Source organism: Salvelinus namaycush, chromosome 2 (genome assembly GCF_016432855.1).
Source record: "Salvelinus namaycush isolate Seneca chromosome 2, SaNama_1.0, whole genome shotgun sequence".
In the NCBI taxonomy this organism is placed as follows: Eukaryota; Metazoa; Chordata; class Actinopteri; order Salmoniformes; family Salmonidae; genus Salvelinus; species Salvelinus namaycush.
In genome coordinates, this window is record NC_052308.1 from 48,116,292 (window position 1) to 48,137,740 (window position 21,449).

At 42.2% G+C, this 21,449-nt stretch overlaps 1 protein-coding gene across 4 annotated transcripts in view; it reads left to right on the top strand.

Annotated features, from left to right (window-relative positions):
• vdrb (vitamin D receptor b) overlaps positions 1-21,449 on the top strand; it is a 62,851-nt gene that overhangs the window by 15,185 nt on the left and 26,217 nt on the right. The window contains exon 2 of one of the 4 annotated variants that reach the window (XM_039014688.1): positions 4,167-4,359. The exons of the other annotated variants lie outside the window; for them this stretch is intronic. The gene's annotated coding sequence lies outside the window, so the exon portion shown is untranslated. The remainder of the gene's footprint in view (positions 1-4,166; positions 4,360-21,449) is intronic. 4 annotated transcript variants of the gene reach the window in all.

The window sequence follows — 21,449 nt, forward strand, 5'->3', positions numbered from 1 at the left end:
CTCTCTCTCTCTCTCTCTCTCACACACTCTATCCCTCTCTCTCACTCTCTATCCCTCTCTTTCTCGCTCTTGCTCTCTCTCTCACTCTATCCCTCTCTATCTCTCGCTCTCTATCCCCCTCTCTCACTCTCTCTCTCTCGCTATCCCTCTCTATTCCTCTCTATCGCTCTCTCGCTCTCTATCCCTCTTTCTCTCTCTCTATGGCGAGGGTCATTCCAGGTCTGATTTGTTTTATGTCTGTTCTGTACTCGTAGTGACCCATCCAGAGGTATGCAGTAAAACACATCGCCTTGTGTTTTCCCTTCTCTCTCTCTTTTTTTCCTTTCGGGAAAATCTTGGCAGTCGGGAGTGATTTCCAAGCCATTTCTAGGATTGCGTCATGTGATGCGGTAGGGAGCCGCTCATTGGGCTCTGTCGTTTTGGAGAAGGCCCCCTTCTCTCTCGCTCCACCGACGTTCCGTCCCCTCTCATTTTCCCAGCTTTGTTATAGGTCTGGATGTGATTCCGACTCCGACTCTTGTGTGTCAGGGATGTGGTCTGTAAGCTCATTGCTGACATTCTTGAGGCATGATGCCGAGACGTTTTTTTCCCCTTCCACTTTCCTGCGTGTCTGTGCGCAGTTAAGGCAAATGATCACTTTTAGAAAATCCCGTCTGCATCCTCCTTCCCCCCTCCTAACCTTCTTCCCCTCCCTCTATTACGGTATTCCATAATCACCCTTTACTTAGCCGTAATGCTAGGTTTCTAACATCACCGCCTAATCAGGTTGGTGGGATGCCCGGCCTCTATTGGCGTTCATGGAAGTCGAGTTCCAAACCTTTTGCATGGCCCCCTGTTTCCTTGTCTCCTTTTCTGCCTCACCACAAGCCTGAAACAACTGGATAGGTGAAACCAATGGTTAGTTTCCCCTACCTGTCCACTATTATATGGTCAGTAACAAAAAGGAAGCAAGGAAAGGAGGTATTCTGTGAGGGTTGGAACACTGCCACGGTCAGTTTGTGGAGGTACCACAACTGCACCTCTGTCCTTTTTGCAATAGGAGCTTGTAACAGTGCCAACTGACTGTGGGTAGAAGATAGGAGATACAGCATACCGCAACAAAGTGTGGAAATGTATACACCTCGGTACAAAATTCGAACCATGTACTCCTGATTTATTGACTGTGTTAAATTAGATGGAATTGTGGGAGTGCATGTACCTGTACCCTTTCATTGAATGTCTTCATGTGCATTCATCCAACACCAAGCTTATATTATATTAGTGCACCATTTTAAAGGGATCGCATTAGTTTTAAAGGGATATTTCAAATCAAATTGTATTGGTCACATACGTATGGTTAGCAGATGTTAATGCGAGTGTACCTAAATGCTTGTGCTTCTAGTTCTGACCGTGCAGTAATATCTAACAAGTAATCTAACAAATTCACAACGACTACCTTATACAAGCAATGTAAGGGGATGGATATGAATATGTACATATAAATGTATGGATGTGCAAGATGCAATAGATGGTGTAAAATACAGTATATACATATGAGTAATGTAAGATATGTAAACATTATTAAAGTGGCATTATTTAAAGTGACTAGTGATACCATTATTAAATCAATTTATAAAAGTGGCCAGTGATTTGAGTCTGTATGTTGGCAGCAGACTGTCTATGTTAGTGATGGCTGTTTAACAGTCTGATGGCTTTGAGATAGAAGCTGTTTTTCAGTCTCTCGGTCTCAGCTTTGATGCACCTGTACTGACCTCGCCTTCTGGATGATAGCGGGGTGAACAGACAGTGGCCCGGGTTGTTGTTGTCCTTGATGATCTTTTTGGCCTTCCTATGACATCGGGTGCTGTAGGTGTCCTGGAGGGCAGGTAATTTGCACCCGGTGATGCGTTGTGCAAACCGCACTACCCTCTGGAGAGCATTGTGGTTGAGGGTGGTGCAGTTGCCGTACCAGGCGGTGATACAGCCTGACAGGATGCTCTCGATTGTGCATCTGTAAAGGTTTGTGAGGGTTTTAGGTGACAAGCCAAATTTCTTCAGCCTCCCGAGGTTGAAAAGGCACTGTTGCGCCTTCTTCACCATGCTGTCTGTGTGGGTGGACCATTTCAGTTTGTCCGTGATGTGTACGCCGAGGAACTTAAAACTTTCCATATTCTCCACAGCTGTCCCATCGATGCGGATAGGGGGATGCTCCCTCTGCTGTTTCTTGAAGTCCACGATCCTCTCCTTTGTTTTGTGAGAGATTATTTTCCTGACACCACACTCCGAGGGCTCTCACTGTAGTGTCGTCTGCAAACTTGATGATTGAGTTGGAGGCGTGCTTGGCCACGTAGTCATGGGTGAACAGGGAGTACAGGAGAGGGCTGAGAACGCACCCTTGTGGGGCCCCAGTGTTGACGATCAGCTGGGTGTAGATGTTGTTTCCTACCTTCACCACTTGGGGGGCGGCCCGTCAAAGTCCAGGACCCAGTTGCACAGGACAGGGTCGAGACCCAGGGTCTCAAGCTTAATGACGAGTTTGGAGGGTACTATGGTGTTGAATGCTGAGCTGTAGTCAATGAACAGCATTCTTACATAGGTATTCCTCTTGTCCAGATGGGATAGGGCAGTGTGCAGTGTGATGGTGATTGCATCGTCTGTGGACCTATTGGGGTGGTAAGCAAATTTATCTTTGACTAGTCTCTCAAAGCACTCAAAGCACTTCATGATGACAGAAGTGAGAGCTACGGGGCGATAGTCATTTAGTTCAGTTACCTTAGCTTTCTTGGGAACAGGAACAATGGTGGCCATCTTGAAGCATGTGGGCACAGCAGACTGGGATAGGGATTGATTGAATATATCCGGAAACACACTTGCCAGCTGGTCTGCGCATGCTCTAAGGACGCGGCTAGGGATGCCGTCTGGGCTGCGAGGGTTAACACATTTAAATGTTTTACTCATGTTGGCCACGAAGAAGGAGAGCCCACAGTTTTAGGTAGCGGGCCGTGTCGGTGGCACTGTATTGTCCTCAAAGCACGCAAAGAAGTTGTTTAATTTGTCTGGGAGCAAGACGTCGATGTCCGCAACGGGGCTGGTTTTCTTTTTGTAATACGTGATTGTCTGTAGACGCTGCCACACCCGTCTCGGGTTTGAGCCGTTGAATTTCAACTCTACTTTGCCTCCATACTGACGCTTTGGTTGTTTGATTGCGTTGTGGAGGGAATAGCTACACTGTTTGTATTCGGTCATGTTTCCAGTCGCCTTGCCATGATTAAATGCGGTGGTTCGTGCATTCAGTTTTGCGCGAATGCTGCCATCAATCCATGGTTTCTGGTTAGGGAAGGTTTTAATAGTCACAGTGGGTACAACATCTCCAATGCACTTCCTAATAAACTCACTCACCAAGTCAGCGTATACGTCAATGTTATTGTCTGAAGCTACCCGGAATATATCCCAGTTCACGTGATCGAAGCAATCTTGAAGTGTGTAATCCGATTGGTCAGACCAGCGTTGGATAGACCTAAGCACGGGCACTTCCTGTTTTTAGTTTCTGCCTATAGGAGTGGAGCAACAAGATGGAGTCATGGTCAGATTTGCCGAAGGGAGGGCGGAGGAGGGTCTTGTATGCATCGCGGAAGTTAGAGTAGCAATGGTCCAATGTTTCGCTCGGGTGGGTACAACAATCAACGTGCTGGTAGAATTTAGGTAGCGTTGTTCTCAAATTAGCTTTGTTAAAATCCCCAGCTACACTAAATGCAGCCTCAGGATATATGGTTTCCAGTTTACATAGAATCCAGTGAAGTTCTTTCAGGGCCTTCAAGGTGTCTGATTGGGGGGGGGGGGATATACACGGCTGTGACTATAATCAAAGAGTATTCTCTTGGGAGATAATGCGGTCAGCATTTGATTGTAAGGAATTGTCGGTCAGGTGAAAAAAAGGACTTGAGTTCCTGAAGGTTGTTATGATTACACCATGAGTCTTTAATCATGAGGCATACACCCCAGCCCTTTTTCTTACCAGAGAGATGTTTGTTTCTGTCGGCGCGACGCATGAAGAAACCCAGTGGCTGTACCAACTCTGACAACATATCCTGAGTGAGCCATGTTTCCGTGAAACAGAGAATGTTACAATCTCTGGTGTCTCTCTGGATTGCAACCCGTTCCCTAATTTCGTCCACCTTGTTGTCTAGAGACTGGACATTGGCGAGTAATATGCTCGGAAGCGGTGGATGGTGTGCTCGCCTTCTAAATCTGACCACTCCTTCTGCCTCTCCTGCGGCGACGACGTTGTTTTGGGTCGACCTCTGGGATTAGATCCAATGTCCAGGGTGGTCCAAACAAAGGATCTGCTTCGGGAAAGTTGATTTCCCGGTCGTAATGTTGGTAAGTTTACGTCGCTCTTATATCCAAAAGTTCTTCCCGGCTGTATTTAATAACACTTGAGATTTTCTGGGCTAACAATGTAAGAAACAATACATTAAAAAAAACGAATTACTGCATAGTTCCCTAAGAACGTGAAGCGATTCGACTATCTCTGTCGGCGCCATCTTATGTCACCCATTAGTCAAAGTTTGGTGGAAAGTGGTCCTAGGTGAAGCTGAATGCTTCACCTATTCAATCTGTTGTGTAGGCCTATATGATCCTGCTATATGCATGAGGAGAAAAGAAAACTAAAGTAATGGGAAAGGTTGGCACCAAATAATTTACTGTACGTAATCAGATGGTGTCAATCTTTCTCATTTGTTCTGGAATAAGACATGTATGCAGGACCTAGCCTAAGTAACTGATTCTTTTCTGGACCCTTTCTTGAGGTATGAAAATATAAAAGAAATGTAGATTTATGGATGAACTATCCCTTTAGTTCCTCCAGCAGAGTAGGAAGCCCCCCCCCCCCCCCCCAGAAACACTACTAATCTAAGCAGGGTTTCCATTAGCCGGCAATTCCAAATTTTCAGGAAGATGGAGGCCTTTTTCATTGAAGTAAAACGAAAGTCATTTTTTTTAATGTAACCTTTATTTAACTAGGCAAGTCAGTTAAGAACAGTCTTGTTCAGGGGCAGAACGACAGATTTTTACCTTTGTGATTCGATCCAGCAACCTTTAGGTTACTGGCACAACGCTCTAACCACTAGGCTACCTATCGCTCCAGGTAGCCTATTATTATTATTATTATTATTGTATATAGTGGTTAATATTGTAGGCCTATTAACTCATCTTTACCAGTTCTTTAGATGTGTGTTTTCTTTCATTCTGTTGAAACACTTTTGTTGGGTAAATTAAGTTTGATCTATCTTTCTTATTGTGTGCTCTGTAATTAGTTTAAGATGTTGTAACAACAACAACAAAAATCATTAGCCTATTGCTGTTATTTGTTGGCTACGGTAGGCACTAGCCTTTCTTGGTAATTGCTGCAATATAATCGTTTCTTTTGTGAAGTGTTTTGTTTAATTAAGTTCCAACTGTAGTGGTGTGTTTGCCGCAATATAATAGTCTGTTTTTTATTTTCACTATAATCAATGGCTTGACTTATTTTTATATTACCCTAATAAAGTTTAGAAACTTTTGTTAAGGTTTGGTGTGGCAATTATTAAGCTTTAGCTACTGCAGGGTTATGATATGAAGGCAGTATGCCCTGGCTCTCCAACTGACTCCGACAGTTGAACTCGAGGTGAGGAAGAATGTTTTAGGCCTAGCAGACTTACTCCTATAATGTAACAAAATATTGCTTATCTTTATAAAAAAATATATTCTGATCGAAAATTCACGAATTAGCCTCTTCTGTATGCCTATATCTGTGTAGCAGACGCAGTAGCCTATCTGACAAGGATAAAGAAATGCATGGCGGTGTCGTAGCATGCTGCCGGCATATCTCTCTCTCTCTCTGGGGCTAAGCCTAAGCTTCTCTTCCTTTTTATATTGATTTTTTAAATGTTAATATCATACAGTGGAAGCCTATAGGCCTATGCATGCAATTCCCCTGATTTAGGACATTTAGTGCTCAAATCTCCGACAGCTGAATCGTGATGTGGAAAATTCTTGTTTTAGGAAAGTAAAAAACAATAAAACAATAGGTTAGAAAGTTTTGCATATGTTACACATCGAAACACAAGGAATGTTGTTTTGGGAATTTGTTATAAGCTGTTTTTAAAGGTTCAATGCAGCTGTTTTTATGTCAATATCAAATCATTTCGGGTAACAATTAAGTACCTTACTGTGATTGTTTTTCAATAGAAATTGCCAAAAAGAAACCAAAATAGCTTCTTAGCAAAGAGCAATTTCTCAAGCAAGAATTTTGCTAGGACTGTCTAGGAGTGGTCTGAGTGGGCAGGGGAAAATGAGAAATTAGCTTTTATTCCCAGAGAGGTTTGGAACTCTCTTTCTTATTGGTCTATTAACTAATTTACCACATGGGGACATTTCAGGCGGTCTTTTCAAACAGCTCTTAAAGTAAAATGGCATTATCATCGCGTTCACAATTTCACAGTATTATTCCAAACTCATAGTGTGGAAATATATATAAAACATAGGAAAGTCAAGTTTTTGACTGCACTGGGCCTTTAAAGTGTAACTTTCATGAAAAAACTGTTATAGTGAAACACGTCAATTCTGGTCTTCATTTTTGACAGTTTGATGCAAAAGTGATACGTTGCCTTCATAAAGTATTCACACCCCTTGACATTTTCCACATTTTGTTGTGTTACAGCCAGAATTGAAAATGGATTCAATTGAGATTATTTTGTTACTTGGCTACACACAAACCCCATAATGTCAAAGTGGAATTATGTTTTGTGGAATTTTTACAAATTAACACAACAAAATGAAAAGAAAAACTCAAATGTCTTCAGTCAATAAGTATTCAACACTTTTGTTATGGCAAACCTAAATAAGTTCAGGATTAAAACATTTCTTAACAAGTCACATAATAAGTTGCATGGACTCACTCTGTGTGCAATAATTGTGTTTGACATGATTTTTTAATGACTACCTCATCTCTGTACCACACACACCTGTAAGATCCCTCAGTTGAGCAGTGAATTTCAAACACAAAGACCAGGGAGGTTTTCCAATGTCTTGCGAAGAAGGCCACCTATTGGTAGATGGCTAAAAAATTAAAAAGCAGACATTGAATGTTCCTCTGAGCATGGTGAAGTTATTAATTACACTTTGGATGCTGTATCAATACACCCAGTCACTACAAAGATACAGGCGTCCTTCCTAACTCAGTTGCCGGAGATGAAGGAAACCGCTCAGAAATTTCACCACGAGGCCAATGTTGACTTTAAAACAGTTAAGAGTTTAATGGCTGTAATGGGAGAAAACTGAGAATGGATCAACAACATTATAGTTACTCCACAATGTTAACCTAATTGACAGAGTGAAAAGAAGGAAGCCTGTTCACAATTTTTAAAAAATATTCCAAAACATGCATCCTAATGGGGGAATATTTTTTATTTTTATGTAATGGAGCTAAGCACAGGCAAAATCCTAGAGCAAAACCAGTGTCCTCCAGACACTGGGAGATGAATTCACCTTTCAGCAGGACAATAATCTAATACATATGCCCAATCTACACTGGAGTTGCTTACCAAGAAGAAGAAGACAGTGAATACTCCTGAGTGGCCGAGTTACAGTTTTGACTTAAATCTTCTTGAAAATCTATGGCAAGAACTGAATATGGTTGTCTAGTGATGATCAACAATCAATTTGACAGAGCTTGAATAGTTTTGAAAATAATAATGGGCAAATGTTGTACAATCCAGGTGTGGAAAGCACTTAGACTTACCCAGAAAGACTCACAGCTGTAATCACTGCCAAAGGTGTTTCTTCAAAGTATTGACTCAGGGGTGTGAATATTTATGTAAATGAGATATTTCTGTATTTCATTTTCACTAAATTGGCAAAAAATATCTCAAAACATGTTTTCACTTTGTCATTATGGGCTATTGTGTGTAGATGGGTGAGAAAAAAATCTATTTCATCAAATTTGAAAATGTGGAATATGTCAAGAGGTGTGATTACTTTCTGAAGGCACTGTATAACACAAACATATAATATAAATATATTTCTTATCTTGCAAAGCCACACAAGTCCTTAGTGTTAGGCAAACAATATATTGACAGATATATTGTAATTGTTATCTGATCTGATTGCATGTGTCAAATAAACCTGGTAAGATGGAAAATCACACCCGTTCTACAAAATGTATTTCCATCCGAACGTTTTGTTACGTTTTGCACCCTTCTGAACAGGCCCTATTTTTAATCTCAGATGGGTATGGCTCATTTCGTAGCTGTCATCATCACCCACTTGAAATGGCACGTCGTACTCGATTTTGCGGCCTAGCGTGTAATTATAGCGCGCCTCGCCGCGTGCTCATCTTAACCACCACTTCATATCTCTCTCATGAGCTATTTCACTAGATCAGGGCTGTGTCACGACTGCTGTATTACAGGTTTTCCTTTCTCCTTACTTGATTGATCAGGTAAAATCATTGATTGGCCAGACATTTCATACACGTGGTCACCAAGTTTGAATTCAGATTACCCTACCCTCAACCTTAACCTTACAGTGATACAAAAACTGACCGTACTGTGCAGGCCAGGATATTTTCATTTCATATGGCCCTTTCCAGCATGGTTCCAGCAACTATGGTGGAGGAGTAACCAGGCCAGCTCAGTACAGCTCTGTTTGGCTTGGTTTGGCCCTATAGTGTGAAACAGGCACTTGTTCCTCCAACTAATGAGATCCCGGCACCTGAGACCCTATAGTGACACTGTACAGTGAGAGACCTTTGACCCCCTGACCCATGGCGTGAGGGGGCGTGTCAGACACTGCTCCAGTCAGTTTGTAACATGTCACCCCGTCCACTTTCGTGGCCCCCGTCTGCCATAGATCGGCCCACTCCTTCCTGTACAGTCAATGTATACAATGGCCCGATTGGCCAGGATGTGGAAAAAAGGGGCCTCCATCTGCCTCGCTCTCTGTCAACACACATCACACACATTAGACACACACCGCAAGACAAGTCCCACACATCACACCACACACACCACTAGCTATTAGGCCATTCCGCATTCCGGAATACAAACGCAGGCCGCACCCCTTTCATTTTATCGCTGATAGATCTAAAGAAGATAAATAGTTGACGAGACATGTGTTGTGTTTTATTTTTAGCAATTTTACCCGGCACTCTGTGTGTAGCTAGCTATATTTTTAGCCGCCGTTTGAATAACACAAAAACAGTCTGTTTGTCCTCTTCACTACTCTGTTCCCTCATGCTGTTGGCCCACTGGTCCTTTTCCTGGGCTGCCTCCAACTCCTGCTCCGTATCCGCATCAGGCACACTGGGGCTTTGTGACACACAATGTCACTGAGACAAGGAGGTCACCACCGCCACCGCTCCCTCATTCTCTCGCTGTCCATTTCTCTCTCTGATTCAGATTTTCTCGCCTTCCATCTCTATCTATTTTAATCCATCTCTGTCGCTTTCGCTCTGTTTGCTGATTTCTGACACACTATTCTTTCTCGGTTTGTCGTGGTTTCTGATGAGCTTTCTTCCCTTCTCTTATTCGGACCTCTCTCTAGCTCCCTCTCTTACTCTGTTTCATACTCTCCATAGTTTTCTCTCTTTCTCTCTCTCTCTCTCTCTCTGTCTGTCTGTCCCTCCCTCCCTCCCTCTCTCTCTCGCTCCCTCCCTCCTACTCTAGCTCTGCAGCCCGTGGGCTGCCACTTCCTCTCCCTGGCTGTCAACAGCGAGAGGCCATTTAGAGGGCAGCAGCGGAGGGTTCAGGCCAATAGTCCCTGTAGAGAAACAACAGTGCCTGTCAGCATCCCAAATGGCACCATATTCCCTATATAGTGCCCTAATTTCAACCAGAGCCCTGGTCAAAGTAGAGCACTATATAGGAAATAGGGTGCCTTTTGGGACGTACACCCTAAAGTCGTGACTCATATCTCATTGAAGCAATAGTATAGTTGTCAGGAGGAGCACAATTGCCCTGTGTCTCATTCACAATTAATTTGGTAATTAGATGAAGGGATTCTAGAGGAAATAGGTATTAATGAACATTTGAATCAATGCCGTTCATGTGTGGCAGGAATTCCTAGCATCAAGCTCAAGGGGGCGCAGGAGATGCCTACCCAAGATGTGGAGCGTCCAAGACTCCAAGATAACAACAAAGTCTGGTTCCCAAATGGCACCCTATTCCCTATATAGTGCGCTACCTTTGAACAGAACCATATGGGCCCTGGGCAAAAGTAGTGCACTATAAAGGGAATAGGATGACATTTGGGGCTCATCCGTGTTGTTATCTTGGAATCTTGGACGCTCCACATTTTGGGTAGCCAGTTGTTTACTGTAACAGCTAGGCTGTGAAATGATTGACGTTAGCCACGTTGACCACTCAACTTTGAGCACACCGCACGGAGGGAAACGTATTCATGAGAGTGAATATTCACGTGAAAAATAGTGATTGATTCCAAGATGTTGTCTCTTTTGGTCGCTTAAGAGAAAGCGTCACAGCTGTTTTTCAAATAGGATTCTTCTAGTGTGTTCAGAAGCCCAACCAACTACATATTGCAAATCTATGAGGCAGATTTTTTTTTTTTTACTGATAACAAATGTACCTTGAAATATTGTTTCCATTGTTTAGGGCAGGGATCATCAACTAGATTCAGCCGTGGGCCGATTATTTTCTTGAGCGGATGGTCAGGGGTCCGAAACGAATATAATAATTTCAAACCTTGCTTGCATCTGTATACGTTCACATATATATCTCTATTATGCGTGGGAATACTTTGGGACAGATTTTCCAACATTCAAATCAGTTGGAGCTGATTTGCTGGTGTTTTTACAGTCTTTTATGTCCAACAATAAAAATAAAAAAAGTAAGAAAAAATATATACATATGAGTATACAAAACATTAAGAACACCTGCTCTTTCCATGACAGACTGACCAGGTGAATCCAGGTGAAAGCTTTGATCCGTTATTGATGTCACTTGTTAAATTCACTTCAATGAGTGTAGATGAAGGGGAGGAGACCGGTTAAAGAAGGACTTTTAAGCCTTGAGACAATTGAAACCTGGATTGTGTATGTGTCATTTAAGAGGGTGAATGGGCAAGACCTTTGAACAGGGTTATAGTATGGTAGTAGTTGCCAGTTGCACCTGTTTGTGTCAAGAACTGCAACGCTGATTGGTTTTTACTGTCAACAGTTTCCCGTGTTTAGTGGTGTAAATTACTTAAGTAAAAATACTTTAAAGTACTAAAGGGGTATCTGTACTTTACTATTTATATTTTTGACTACTTTTACTTTTACTTCACTACATTCCTAAAGAAAGTAATGTACTTTTTACTCCATATATTTTCCCTAAACACCTTAAAGTACTCGTTACATTTTGAATGCTAAGCATGACAGGAAAATGGTCCAATTCACACAATAATCAAGACAACATCCCTGGTTGTCATCCATACTGCCTCTGATCGGGCAGACTCACTAAGCACACATTCATTCTTTGTAAAGTATGTGTTGGAGTGTGCCCCTAGCTATCCGTAAGTAAAAAACAATAAGAAACTGGTGCTATCTGGTTTGCTTAATGTAAGGAATTTGAAATGATTTATACTTTTACTTTTGATAATTAAGTATATTTAAAACCATATACTTTTAGATTTTTAATAAAGTCGTATTTTACTGGGTGACTTTCATTTTTACTTGAGTCATTTTCTATTAAGTATCTGTACTTTTACTCAAGAATGACAATTGGGTACTTTTTCCAACACTGCCTGTGTGTATAAAGAATGGTCAATATTAGGAAGGTGTTCCTGGTTTTGTTGGTGGGCCCTGGCCCAACTCTTGTATGGTAATCAAATCTCACAGAGTGTGTCTTTAGCACTGTTATCACACCGGATTAGAGTCAGTTCTAGTCTTGAACCGACTCAGTGGTCACGTACTGTAGAGATACCCGTGCTTACCACGAGCAGCTCGCCAATAGGGTAGAAAATGTGTAACGCAAAGTGAACGTGACACACTTTATATAGATGACAGTAAGGCCGCGTTATCCCTTGTAGCTCCTTGGCCTAGATTCAAGCCAAGATCCCAGAGAGTCGCTTTAAGTGTGTCACTTTCTATGCATCTCTGCAATGTAACATTCAAGAACACAATTACGCAACGCTTTGCTAACTAAACCCAAGGAATGCTCTCCTCTCCGTCTTTGCACCACCACGATAAACATGTATTTTCATTGCTATCCCTGACCTATCCCTGACCTGGATTGGCTCCGGTTATGGCAGACATCAATGGTCAATTAGCTATAGGTGTCCTACCATTACATGTGATAACGCAGTAGAAGCTAGTAACTACCCTGACCTATCGTTCTCCCATTGTTTTATGGCTTGGCGTAGATTGACTGCTTCTTATCACATGTGGAAGAGGGACTTTCCACCAGGCAGCACTAAGTAGCCAGGGGACTCTATCCAATGATAAAACGGTGCATTGCAGTATGTATGCAAACAGTAGCGCATATCAACATCCTGACCATGATTCCAATGGGGGATTGAAACGTCCATGTCTGATTGCGTCTGAGTCGGGACCGGGAGCATATCAGCGTTACAGACATACACTTCCATCCCGTTAACGGTTCAACATCGGATCCGGTGGGATTTTCTCTTTCGTCGGCATAAACATACCCGTTTTTTTTCTCCCGTTGTCAAAGTGACATCCCATAAGGCTTCGTAATGTAAACGGAGCGGGCAGTCTCCTCTTACATTTAACCTACGTTACATGTCATACTGTACTACCACGACCTGTTTGTGAAATAGCAGTAGTCGCGTGAACAAAAGCCACTGCATAAACATATATTGGCAACTTGATTGATACTGCTCCCACATCTGACCAAGACCATACATTGTCGGAATATTAATTCATCAATACTGGGATGGAGGCACAGGTTTTTCTTATTATTATTTACCGTTTCCCCTCTTCCGTGTTGGGCACTAGTGGCAGCAGGTCCGCTGTAATAGACTCATTCATTATTTAGAGCTCCACTGTATGCTGTTGTGAGTTTAGTCTAATGGGCTGTCAGGGCCGAGTTGAAACACAATGGATCGACTTTCTCTGATAGAGTGGAACGATATCGAAGAAGTAATTAATAATGTTTTCATAATAAGTGTCTGTTCACTGATTTGTCAAAGTTGGGGTGAGTCAGAAAGTTGGACCTCGGCCTTGAATGTGCTGATAAGTATGTTGCATGTAAGTATGTGGTTGTTGCCTATGTGTTGTTTATTGTGTGGTTGTGCAGCAGTAGTGCCAAATTGCCAATGTAGTATAGGCCTACACATCTATGTGTTACATTTGCCTATAGCGCTTGTATGAACCGGTTGAACGAGAGTGGCTAACCTAAACTCAGCAAAAAAAAGAAACGCCCCTTTTTCAGGACCTTTAGGGTTTAAACACTGTTTCCCATGCTTGTTCAATGAACCATAAACAATTAATGAACATGCACCTGTGGAACGGTCGTTAAGACACTAACAGCTTACAGACGGTAGGCAATTCAGGTTACAGTTATGAAAACTTAGGACACTAAAGAGGCCTTTCTGCTGACTCTGAAAAACACAAAGAAAGATGCCCAGGGTCCCTGCTCATCTGCGTGAACGTGCCTTAGGCATACTGCAAGGAGGCATGAGGACTGCGGATGTGGCCAGGGCAATAAATTGCAATGTCCGTACTGTGACGGACAGCTGATCGTCCTCACAGTGGCAGGCCACCTGTAACAACACATGCTGGACAGGTACTGGATGGCAACAACAACTGCCCGAGTTACACCAGGAACGCACAATCCCTCCATCAGTGCTCAGACTGTCCGCAATAGGCTGAGAGAGGCTGGACTGAGGGCTTGTAGGCCTGTTGTAAGGCAGGTCCTCACCAGACATCACCGGCAACAATGTCGACTATGGGCACAAACACACCGTCGCTGGACCAGACAGGACTGGCAAAAAGTGCTCTTCATTGACGAGTCACGGTTTTGTCTCACCAGGGGTGATGGTCGGATTCGCGTTTATCATTGAAGGAATGAGCGTTACACTGAGGCCTGTACTCTGGAGCAGGATTGATTTGGAGGTGGAGGGTCCGTCATGGTCTGGGGCGGTGTGTCACAGCATCATCGGACTGAGCTTGTTGTCATTGCAGACAATCTCAACGCTGTGCGTAACAGGGAAGACATCCTCCTCCCTCATGTGGTACCCTTCCTGCAGGCTCATCCTGACATGACCCTCCAGCATGACAATGCCACCAGCCATACTGCTCGTTCTGTGCATGATTTCCTGCAAGACAGGAATGTCAGTGTTCTGCCATGGCCAGCGAAGAGCCTGGATCTCAATCCCATTGAGCACATCTGGTACGTGTTGGATTGGAGGGTAAGGGCTAGGGCCATTCCCCCCAGAAATGTCCTGGAACTTGCAGGTGCCTTGGTGGAAGAGTGGGGTAACATCTCACAGCAAGAACTGGCAAGTCTGGTGCAGTCCATGAGGAGTTGATACACCACAGTACTTAATGCAGCTGGTGGCCACACCAGATACTGACTGTTACTTTTGATTTTGACTTCCCCTTTGTTCCATTTCTGTTAGTCACATGTCTGTGGAACTTGTTCAGTTTATGTCTCAGTTGTTGATTCTTGTTATGTTCATAGAAATATTTGCACATGTTAAAGTTTGCTGAAAATAAACGCAGTTGACAGTGAGAGGACGTTTTTTTTTGTTGCTGCGTTTATATGTTAGGTTGTGGATGTGCAAGTCCACAGGATATTTTCAAATGCCTAACTTCACAGAAACTCAGCAAGACTCCGGAAGACCTCCCTTCTTGCACTGTATGTGAGACACTGAAGTGTTTATTGTCCTTAAAAGAAGCAATTTTCCCATGAAATCAGTGTTATTAAGAAACTAATGACCTGGAAAGCTGAGACCTGGGGGAGAAAGAGGAAACTTGGTAAACTTTGTCTGGACATAACTGTATTTTCATTCTATCTTCCTGTTTGCATTGGGAATGTCCTGTTTTGGGGGTTAACCATATGTTAAACAAAGCCTACAAATAATAGACTACAAATAATGAATCGGTCATATCATTTTTGTAACCAGATAATAATAGGCCTATACACTAGCCTATACTTTACTATATTACTGTCTACTTTCCTATGATATGCTTTGATTTAGTCTACTATTGTACTTAATATATTTTGTGTGGACAGCTAGGAATTTGAGCCAGTTTGTTGTTTCGTAACATCCATGGAAATTATCATATTGTAGGCTGAATACTGTCCTTATCTATTTTTAGCCACCAATAAGCCATATCATAAATGATCATATTGTAGGCTAAATACTGTCTTTAGCTATATATATAAATGATCATATTGTAGGCTAAATACTGTCCTTATCATAAATGATCGTATTGTAGGCTAAATACTGTCTTTATCTATATATATAAATGATCATATTGTAGGCTAAATACTGTCCTTATCATAGTGTAGGCTAAATACTGTCCTTATCCATATCATAAATGATCGTATTGTAGGCTAAATAAGTTGCCAATAAGCCATATCATAAATTCTCATATTGTAGGCTAAATACTGTCTCTATCTATATTTATAAATGGTCATATTGTAGGCTAATACTGTCCTCAACCATGTCAAAAATGATCATATTGTAGGCTAATACTGTCCTTATCCACATCATAAATGATCATATTGTAGGCTAAATACTGTCCTTATCTATATTTAACCACCAATAAGCCATATCATAAATTTGCAATATAGGCCGAGGCCCTGCTCTTTAAACATATGAATGTTTAGTGCATGATTGATAGGCTTTGATTCCACTATATGCCCATTTCTCCCCTGCCCTAAAATGGCCTCCCAGTTGCCTGTTGTTGTTCTCTGTGACCGTTGACCCTTTGTGTGTACTTTACCTCAGCACTCATGAAAGGTGAGGGCTATTTGGGAGGGTGAGTGTGGGGAAAAAGTGAGCTCGGGTGGGGGTGGGGGGGGGGCGAACAACTGAGGACGAGACACAAGATCTGTACAGTAAAACAATCTGGGTAGAAAACAAGACACTCTTGACTGTTCCATCACACAAGGCCCAGTCCCATCACCTCCGTAAAACAGTTTAGACGTCCGTTTATATTTTATAGTGTCACATCAAGCAGACATGGACACAGAGTGCTCTGGACAATCTTAGCCGAGGGAAGCCGACACGCCCACGTTTCATGACGCAATGAGCGGTGTTACATTGTCGTGTGCAGCTGTCAAGTCCGTCACAGTGTTGATTCAAACTGTCGCCACTGTTTGGTGGTGTTGATGAGTCGAAGTCTCATCCTGTGTCATGGTATCGAGTATTGCTTTCTCTCTGGGCTGTGATATTGCCTGGATCTCCCAGTCTGTGTTATACCGTTAAGTAGAGCTGTCGTTCTGCGTTACGGTGTTGAGGCAAGCCTCCAGCTGTTCAGCTGTTCTTCATCATAAAAACAATCTGCTCCATAGTTGAGCGGTTCGGTAAAGTGTTTACTCATCAACATTGGGTCTTTCCTTGCCATGGTTTTCATAGCAAAGGCTAGCTCAGGCCATCTGCTAACCATAGTCACACAAATATGTGTTTGTTTTTCCGAGGATGACATACACCGAGTGTACAAAACATTAGGAACAGCCTCGATTTCTTCGGGGCACGGACTACAAGGTGTCTAGCGCGTTCCACAGGCATGCTGGCCCATGTTTACTCCAATGCGTCCCACAGTTTTGTCAAGTTAATACACAATGGAAACTGTTGAATGTGGAAAAACCCAGCAGCGATGCAGTTCTGGACACCTGGCAGCTACTACCATACCCCGTTCGAAGGCGCTTCAGGTGACGTCAATAAGGGATCATAGCGTTCGCCTGGATTCACCTGGTCAGTCTATGTCATGGAATTGTTTTGTACACTCAATGTATATCAGCACTCCTACTCTGTCATGCTTGATACATATAGACCTATATGTATCAAGATGTGTTTTGGAGGGGTTTAGCACCCATGTTTTTAGACACCCAGGTTTGCAGCAAGTGATGACGGAGAGCTCTGTCAAAACGGCTTAAATTATTCAACTTGCCTCCTTACCCCATTGCTCGTGATTTGTGAGTTTGTTTATATTCATGTCGGTACAGTATTGAGATTCTGTCACCGTCCTTTTGTCTCCCCTCCATCCCTCCTCCATCCATCCCTCCATCTCTGCCTCTGCTTTCCTTTCACTCGTTGGCAGTGGAAAGGAATGAGAAAAGGCTTTGTAAAGGATAGTGATTGTTTGTTTATGGGGATGCTACCCTTGCGGTGACATGTTTCAGACACTCTTAAGTGAAATTGATACTCTGCGTACTATGTAATCAAATGTAACTCAGACCCGACATTTGGACTGGAACAAGGGTTTTTCCACTTTAATCCTTCGGGTAATATTCCAAGCCCCAGGACAAATGAAGACACTGGAGTTCACCTCTCCACTAAGTCGATTGAAGACTCCACCATGATGGCAGTATAGATACAGACCGGTATACTGGCAAAATGTTGACACAGCCTACATAAAGTGGCCTCTTAGCTGTTTTTAATCTTCATTTGGAGGACGAGGCAAAGGAGCAAGGTTTCACTTTTGGAAAACATACCATGTCCCTCCACACAAATCATATTGTCCCGTGTAGCTCAGTTGGTAGAGGCATGGCTCTCGCAACGCCAGGTTGTGGGTTTGATTCCCACGGTGGACCAGTATGACACATTTTTTTGTAAAATGTATGCATTCACTACTGTAAGTCTCTCTGGATAAGAGTGTCTGCTAAATGACTAAAATGTATATGTCAAATGTTAAGCTGGAAATGCAATTTGTTCAAGAAATTTGAGTGGAGGGCCAAGGGTATTGAAGGTTGAACCATCAGAAACACGTTTGCAAAATGTTCATCTGGTTTTCAGTCACCTCGGTCTAAGAAGGCAGTGGCAACTGCATTGGACTCATTCGAGAGCAAGAGAGCTGTCCTCAATGGTGACTTGACTGTGGGATATTGGCCACCGGTGGCCTGTTCTTGACTTAAACCCTTTTTATTCTTTGGGAAGCATAGGTCATTCACAAACTTCCTCCAGTGGGTTCGGTGTTCTTTCTAGGATGATCCTGCCACTTTAAGTTCTGTCTTTATTTTTTTACTTTTTATTTTACCTTTATTTAACTAGGCAACTCAGTTAACTTCTTGCGAATATAGGGGGTGCTGTTTCGACTTAGCATAAATCGGGCTCCAGATTAAACGGCTTCCTACTCAATTCTTGCTCGTACAATATGCATATTATTATTATTATTGGATAGAAAACACTCTCTAGTTTCTATAGCCGTTGGAATTTTGTCTCTGAGTGAAACAGAACTCCTTCTACAGCACTTTTCATGACAGGGAGTGAGATTTCAGACATCTTGGCCCCTGTTCCCAGGTCGGTTGTAATGTCCCTGTAAATGCTATGGAGAAACAGACACTGCCTACGTCTTCCTCTGGATGTCAGTACGTGGTGACGCTTTGAATGGAGTCGATTGCGCAATCAGGGCCTGTATAAAACACCAAATACCGGAAGTAGCTTTCTTTTGCTGCCTGCGCCTGACGCACGAAGGACGTCGGACTTGCCTCCTTCCAAGCGGTTGTTTAGCCAGTAATATTTCTCCGGTCATGTTTTTACTCGTTATAGGTGTTAAAAACATCATAAGGTAGTTAATTTGAACCGTTTTATAGCAATTTATATCCGTTTAGGGCGATTTTATGGCATTTCTGTGTAATACACTTTGAAGCGCTGGGCACTTTTCGAGTGCATGGTGAACGTTAGTGACCATTTCGACCGGACAAGAGGAGATCTTTCGACCAAAAGACGATTAGACCGGAGAAAGGATTCATTGCCCAAGATTCTGATGGAAGAACAGCTCATAGTAAGAACAATTTATGATGATAAATCGTGTTTCTGTCGAAAAATGTTAAACGCTTATGCCGCCATTTTGTTTGGTATAGCTTCGCTTGGCGCAACATGTATTGAAAAGTAAGGATAATTTAAAAAATGTAATTCAGCGATTGTATTAAGAATTAAATTGTCTATCAATCGCTGTCCACCCTGTATTTTTTAGTTAAGTTTATGAGTATTTATGTATAAGACTAGATCACTGTCTAATATGGCGCCCGACATTTTCTGACCAGCTGGGCTACTTTTCTCATTGTCTAACCATGATTTTGGTGGCTAAATATGCACATTTTCGAACAAACTCTATATGTATGTTGTAATATGATGTTACAGGAGTGTCATCTGAAGAATTCTGAGAAGGTTAGTGAAAAAATTAATACATTTTCGTGGTGATAATGCTATCGCTCTTTTTGCCGTGAATCAATGCTGGGGTAATGTTTGCACATGTGCTATGCTAATATAACGATTTATTGTGTTTTCGCTGTAAGACACTTAGAAAATCTGAAATATTGTCTGGATTCACAGGATCTGTGTCTTTCAATTAGTGTACGCTGTGTATTTTTAAGAAATGTTTTATGATTAGTAATTAGGTAATACACGTTGCTCTGTGTATTTATTCTAGTCGAGTTGTGATGGTGGGTGCAATTGTAAACTATGATTTATACCTGAAATATGCACATTTTTCTAACAAAACCTATCCTATACCATAAATATGTTATCAGACTGTCATCTGATGAGGTTTTTTCTTGGTTAGTGGCTATCAATATCTTTATTTGGCCGAATTGGTGATAGCTACTGATGCAGTAAGAAAATGGTGGAGTAAGAAAATTGTTGTCTTTTGCTAACAGTGGTTAGCTAATAGATTTACATATTGTGTCTTCCCTGTAAAACATTTTACAAATCAGAGATGATGGCTTGAATCACAAGATCTGTATCTTTCATTTGGTGTCTTGGACTTGTGATTTCATGAACATTTTTTTTTATGATATCCCTGTAACTTTAGGCTAGGCTATGCTAGTCAGCTTTTGTGTTGGGGGGGATCCTGGATCCGGGTTTGGTAGGCGTTAGAGGTTAAGAACAAATTCTTATTTTCAATGATGGCCTAGGAACAGTGGGTTAACTGCCTGTTCAGGTGCAGAACGACAGATTTGTACCGGGGATTTGAACTTGCAACCTTTCGGTTACTAGTCCAACGCTCTAACCACTAGGCTACCCTGCCGTCCCGTCTTCACAGACCTTCGTCAGCTGTTTCTGGGTCTTCCTGGTTTCCCTATGGTTTCCAGGTTAGAGCTTGTCTGGTTATGTTGTTGAGTAGTTTTCTTAAGGTGTGCCCAATCCAGCCTCATTTCCTGCATTTTATTTGAGTGTCAATATGTTCTTGCTGTGTGATTTTCCCAGAGATTTTCATTCCTTATGATGTTTGGCCAATATACCTAATGTCATTCTTGGTGAGTTTGGACATTTACGAGCAAATGTGAACGAGAGACATTGTGCAAATGAACAAGGTTTGACGCATGCAGTGCTGGCTCTCCAGCAGCATGTCTACAGGCTGTCTGTGTGGAGTCTGGAGTCGCTAGGGCAACAGGCCTGCCTGCTCTGCTTGGAGAAGAGGGGGGAGGAGCAGACGGGCTGAGAGCAGAGGAGAAAATAACTCATCCAAAGGGTTTTACCTTCTCAAACACGGCAGAAAGCTAACACAGTATGGTGCCCTGTTACCTTATTAATTCAGCCACTTACTTAGATAGCAAGTTAAACTAGGGGTCGTGTTAAACAAATAATTATGCATTTTTCACTCAGAAAGAAAATATATAAAATGCATAATAAATATCTTGCTGCGTTTTGTAAACACAGATCTAAAATGCTTCTTATTGTAATTTCTGCTCGGCATCAGACTCATTTTGTGCTTCAGCTGCACTTCTAATTCTAAACTTGGATGAGAATTCAAGAACTTCTAAACTTGGATGAGAATTCAAGAACGGGCGTTCTATCAGCAGACAGCGCTCCAATGTGTAGCTACTTTTCTCTGGTACTTTTCTCAGTGTAGCCAGCCTATTTTTCTCAGGTAAAACGCAAGATTAACTTTTAGCAAAACGTTAGAAAATGTAGCTGGCTACATTCTTTCTATGATAGGCCTAAACATTAGGAATGTGATGGCCATGCATAGTTTTATCAAAAAATACCTTTCTTTTTCATTGTAAGCTCATTTACTTGTGTGGCTGCCAGCCAAATAACATTGTACTTCAGTTGTCATCTGATGGAAATGTAAGCTATTTTATGCCAAATGTGTTGCACTAATGTATTTTCTGTGAAGGAAAACTATAGTTGCACATCCCTGATCACTCTATTGAAGAAAAAGAAACACGGTTGACTTTCAATATAAAACGCGACCTCTGTCAGTACACAGCTGGACTTACCTGCTCCCGCTTTCTCCCATTGTGCTAATTACAAGCAAACACACATGACTGGCTCAAAGGTGCTGGGAAACTAAG